The following is a 6,160-nucleotide window of genomic DNA, read 5'->3' as shown; positions in this document are numbered from 1 at the left end:
TGCTCAAATGACTATAATAAAATAAAAACTACTTCACTATTTTTCCACGTATAATTTTTTCCGTTCTGTTATGCTGTGCATATTCTTTCGTTGTGCTATGTGTGATCGGGAGAAGCAAAAAGCACTTACACTTCAAAACAAAAATACCCTCACCTATCGAACACATACGCACATTCAGTGCAGCAAGTACGCACAGATACTCTTTTTCATTCGTCTAGTGTATATGTGTGGTATTGTACAAGTCGATTCATTCCTTCTCTCTCACACACTCTCTCTTACCGGGTCTCTCCCTCTCTCTCTATCGTAGATCCTTTGCATTCAATACACATGAAATTATTGTTCGTGTAATGGTATTTGACAGAAAACCCCCTCCAAAACATGTTTTCTATGTTGTTTATTATAACTTTTCTCGTTCGACTTGATCGGTTTTATACCATCCACCACATTCATGTGCATGTATCAGTGAATGCATGACTAAAATTACAAATGCAATGGTGTGCGTTTGTTAAATGAAAAACTGGATATAAATTATAGCATTTATTTTTCCCTTGTCCTTTATTTTTAATGATCCTCTCTGTGCGTATCCTACATGTATCCGAACATTCTCTGTTTGCGCATAGCACAACACAAACACACTCATTTCCTGAATTTGTGCTGCATTTTTCAAAAAGGGATCATTTTTCATAATGTTTGTGGTTTATTGAATTTTTTTTTTCTTTCTGTTTGCCTGCATTCATCGTCGTCGACGTCCCTGAGTCTGATAGGATCCCATTTTCGGATAAAATAAAAATAATAAGTTTCAAGAATAATTTTCTCTCTCTATTTGTTGTCCTTAACGTCCTGGCGCTCTAAATTCTAAAACGATTCAGTCAAAAACCATTTCATATTTGCATTTGGATAGTTTTACACACACACCGGGATACAATCACTAAATGTATAACATCAAATTTTCATAATTCAATGTCACCCTTGTATATTTTTTTTTCTCGCTTATTTTCAATGAAATCGCGTCGAGAAAGAGATAGTAGATTGTTTGCCGTTTCATGCAGAGATAGAGGCGTATTGTTTATTTTCATTGCCGTACATAGAGATTTTGGCGATATCGTTTTGAAAAACGGTACATTTCGATTTATTCTTGCGATAAAAGTTAATAGTTTTTTTTTTTTGCTCTGTACGATGTCGAGTGTCTTAATGCATGGGCGCATGCATTCAATTCGATTAAGCGCACCATAAAATCAGATTTTTTATTTCAGATAAAATCATTGAATAGAATTTTAATTATTCCTTTTTTGTCCATATTTTCCAATCTCGTAAAACATCACAGAAACATTAAGTGAATGTGAAAACAATGGATATTGATTTCAGGCGATCGTTAAGATTTGTGATCCGTCGGGAGTCTTGCACAATTCCTCTAAAAAAAAATCAATAATTTTTATTTTTGTCAATTCATTGCCATCTTTAACACGTAAACGAATTATCGTCAAAGAGACAAACATGTACGGAAAAAATAATGGATTATTTTTGCTCTGTGAATGTGAACGGAGACAAAGTATGAAGGCACAAACAACGATGAAATAGTAGAAAAACAACGTAAACAATGGACTGCAAATCTGAAGGGGAATCAAAGACAAGCATAAAATATAGAGAAAAGAGAAAATAAATTTTGATGCCAAAATTCCCTTAACAAATCGATCGAATAACACCCGAACATTTCAATGACAATTCCGTTTCTCTCTATCTCTTGCTAGTCTTTCCAAATGTAATAAGAAACAATGGCTTTCATTCAGAGCAAATGCCAAGCTATATAATTTGGAATTAGTGACAGAGATTTTCTACGCATGCGATTCCATATCAATACGCTATGTGTGACAATAACAAAACGTCGTGCCGGGCGACAAAAATGACAGTGTATATTTTTCATTTGATATGTGAGCAGCAAAACGGAGAAAAAAAAATCGAAACAATTCATCAAAAAGTGTTCGATTCGCATTATCGTTGTGTGTCCAACCATCATCAGCAGTTTTATTTGAAGCCAAATGTTTCCTTTTAGACAATTATCGTGTCGTTTGTTACGCAAATCGAGACAGATGAATCGTCCCGACGAAGACATAATATGCGATTCTTAACTGCCTCCATTTAATTTGAATGTTTCACTAAAAGAGCAATAAAATTCTAACGACACTCATAAAACCCAGCCATGAATGATCGCAATTAAAGTTGATCAGTTTCTTTTTTTCTCAGAACATTACGAGTCACTTGAGCCAAACCAAATTTAATATTTGTTCAGTCGATTTTTATATCCTTGGCGAAAAAGTCCTTCCGAATTCGATTCGATTCCTTATTATCTCGTTGCTTTTCGCAACTTTTGTGCATTCGAAGCGAAAGTGAGCACCGCTCATAGCTGTGCAAAATGTAAACACATAAATTTTCGTGCATTCAAATGCATATATTCAGAGGTGCTGGCGTGGCGCACATTCAACTTCTCTTTCGTATGCAGCAGCAAGATATATTGCAATGAAACGGTAAATAATTTCACGTGTAAAATGAAAATATATTTTGCTTATTGTTGTTGGATTTTTTTTTTCATCTTCTTCATCCACACATTCGTTTCGTTCGTTTATGCCGTGCATTGTTCGATTGTAATTTCTGTGAAAAGGGTCTCTCTTTCGGATCTGAAATTGAATAGGTTGCCAATTCATTGCTACAACTAACGTTCATTATTGTTCTCCGATCCCGAAATTTGAGTAAAATTGTATACATGAGCGCATTACCTACCATATTCATTTACAGCCAATGCGAGTGTGTGCGTGTTACATAGGCATCGAATGCGCAGAGGGATCGAGTACAAGACCCCGAAATGGTAAAAAGGAAAAAAAAAATATATAATAATAATTGTGCCGAATAAAAAGCCAGGAGCGCACAAAAACGCACAAAAGCACTGTACAATAATTCACCTAATGAAAAACAGTGGAACGAAGCAGAAACAGCGACCCCATATCAACGCTTCTAATTACATAAATTTCATGTGTAGCTGTAGTTTTAGATATGTATGTAGTAAGTAATGTGCGCACCACACAATTTTCGCTCTGCACGCACGTGAAAACTTCCAACTCGTGGTACTTAAATGAAACAAAACAGAAAAAAAAAGAAATAAACGAACGAACCGAACCGAAAATCGAGGAAAAAAACAAATCCAAGTAAATGACAAACAGTGTTTTTGTGTTCAATGTTCATTAAATCCAATACATCATGCCGTGACATTTTCTACAGTTGATATCAATGTGAAAAAAATAAATTGACGATCACCAAGATTCATGACATTCACCGTTTCTCTTTCATTTAATTTCGTTATTTATTTCGTTGTTAATACATTCGCCTTTTCATAAATGCACCGTCCAATCGACCGAACAATGCAGGGAATGAGTTTGATTGGCATCAAAAATTTATGAATCATGTGCATGCACACATGCGTAATTTGCGCGTACACACCGATCGCACAGTTTAACATACAGCTATTCATCGTATTTCGGAGAAAAATCTCACACATCATGCGAGGCGTGCCAAAAAGGAAAATGACGCAAATTCATGGAAAAATACACAATTTTCTCATAAATGACAAACGACCACACTGTATAGTCTAAACACATTATATATTTCGATCTAAAACATGCTAGCTATAATTTTCGTAAGGCAGAACATAAATGAAAAGAGAAAAAAGAGATCAAAAACCTCTAAACAAAGAAGATCTATGTCTGATGAGCTCATTTTTCTAATGTAACACATTCTCCAACATATTGACTCACTTCAGACACATTCATTCGAGTCGAACATTTTTCTTGATGATTCTTTTTTCGTTGTTGTTGAAAATCAGATATGAATCATAGATAAAATGTTTTGTTCGATATATCTTTTAAAGTAGATCAGTTTAAGAGTTTTAAAATGCAATAAAGTAGCAATACCGCCTGTAGGAAATGCATTTCAAGGATATTAATTATGTTTTCGAGCGAGAAAATTTCCATTTTAATTTAAAAACAACATGAAAAGATCGAAGTGGAGAAAAACAAAAAAGCGGAAAACGTTGGAAATTGATGTTTTTGACAATCTATATTTATATTACATATGTATACCGGCATATTGATTGAACGCACTTCAATCAGGGAATTGACAAAAAAGTGCGTCTGACTTAATTTGAAATCATAATAAACAAAAAAATGTGCACTTTGCCCGCGTTTATTTACATTGGATTTTTACATTGAACTTCTGTTCGGTTTTGAATAATATTTTTCTGTTTTGTTTGTACGAAAAAAAGAATCGATGTTGTTTGTGTGTGTTGTTGATTTTTGAGTTTATTTTTCCACTTCATCCTTTTTATACATGAATTTTACGTTGGCCACCATACGTTCGACGAGATGTGTGTGGATTGTGGATAGTGTTTTTTTCCTCCTCATATATATGTTCCTTTTTATCTTGTTGCGCAGCCGAAACGCACACATCGAATCGAATCCATTTTCAATTTATGCATTGCCGAGCACTTAATAGTTGCCGACACAGCGCACACATATACAGCCTCATTGTCAATGCGGCAATTTTAATCGCCTTGTTATATGGGGTTGTATGCCAGTGTGTGTGTGTGTGTTAGTGTTGTACGTGTCGCTATGATAGTCACTGGATCTCTCGTTTTGGGTTATTGATGTTGTTACTTTTTATGGTCGGTTTGAGAATATTCGAATGTCGTTTGTTCGCTGTTGTTGTGTGTTTGCATTTTGATCAATTTGAATGTGAGAGAGCTCTCGTAACGGATAAACCATATGTCGCATTTCGCATTCGATACTATCTCGCACCGCGTCAATGCATGATAATGTTGTTTATTTCATTTTTATGTTTCCATTTCGTTCCATTGTCGGATCCGTTTTATCGAAAGCAACATTCCACTCGGTTATTTTTTTTTTCTTCTGTTGTCATGAAATTATGATCACGCATTTTATATATAATGAACACTTTATGCAAAGCCGATTATTTATTCTGAAGTTCTTTTGTAATTTTTATGTTTATTTTGTGGTTCAAAAATGACAAGTTTCTATTTTACAGAAACGCAGAATTAAATATTTGTTCTAACCATAAAATTCAGCGATCGTATGCGTTCGATAATAAATAAGTTGCACGAAAACCAGAATATTGCACTATTGTAATATTTTACCTGTGCCAAAAAAAAATGCGAAACTGTTTAGCTAAATTAAATTATGCAAGAACGCGCGTTCAGCAAATCGCTAATGGGGTTGCGCAAATGTGCAATTATTCCGATCGTGTTATGGCAGAAAAGGTGACAAATGAAACAACCTTTGATTGGCTGTGTGCGTTCTAAATTACATATTTTCATGCAAATTTTCTATTTCGCTTTGTCAAAAAAGGGGTTGCATCGAATTTATTCAATCAGAATCTCTTTTTGAGAATATTTATTATGTAAATTTTTATCGATTTGAACATTGAGAGCGATTTGCACAATGGATGCAGTGAATGGAAGTTTTTTTTATTTTTGCAAACGTGACGAGTTAATTTTTTATTTCATTTTATGCTTTCGTTTGGTTCGATGCATTTTGACAGCGCACTTGAAGTGGGTTCAATTCAATTGAGATGGCATTTTTGCATAGAACTTTTGATACGATTATACTAATAGCAAATGGTTTTTCGAGTAGATTCTTTTCAACTAAATGCATCATTGTCTGAATAAATCAAATGCTCATAGCATATTCGGCACGTATTTGCTCATGAGGATTTCATAAATAATTAGTCAAGAGATACCAAAACTAAATCCTTTCTGGTGCATAAACATTTTGCGCGTAGCTGTTTATTCGAATGGGATTTTCTCATGCCAAATGAAATGTCAGTGAACAATAACCGTTCGAAATGATAAATTTAGGCAAAAGTGCATGTCAATCTGTGAGAATTGGCAGTTTTGATGAGAACATCTCGTCTTGCATTGATCGTATATCAAATTGATGTGTTTTTCCTGACATTTCTAGCTCACCCTTTTTTCGCTTTATCTCTGTTGTGTACGCAAAAACACAAACGACATGCATGTGAGCGCATGCAATCATTTTTGGTTTGCCTTTGAACTTTCACTCGGACGATTCACAATAAAAACAAAAAAATTATTGTTTGT

This window comes from Contarinia nasturtii, unplaced genomic scaffold (assembly GCF_009176525.2).
Source record: "Contarinia nasturtii isolate CC-2019 unplaced genomic scaffold, AAFC_CNas_1.1 Cnas_scaffold_695, whole genome shotgun sequence".
Taxonomy (NCBI): Eukaryota; Metazoa; Arthropoda; class Insecta; order Diptera; family Cecidomyiidae; genus Contarinia; species Contarinia nasturtii.
The sequence above is the reverse complement of the archived record's forward strand: the minus strand, read 5'-3'. Positions refer to the sequence as shown.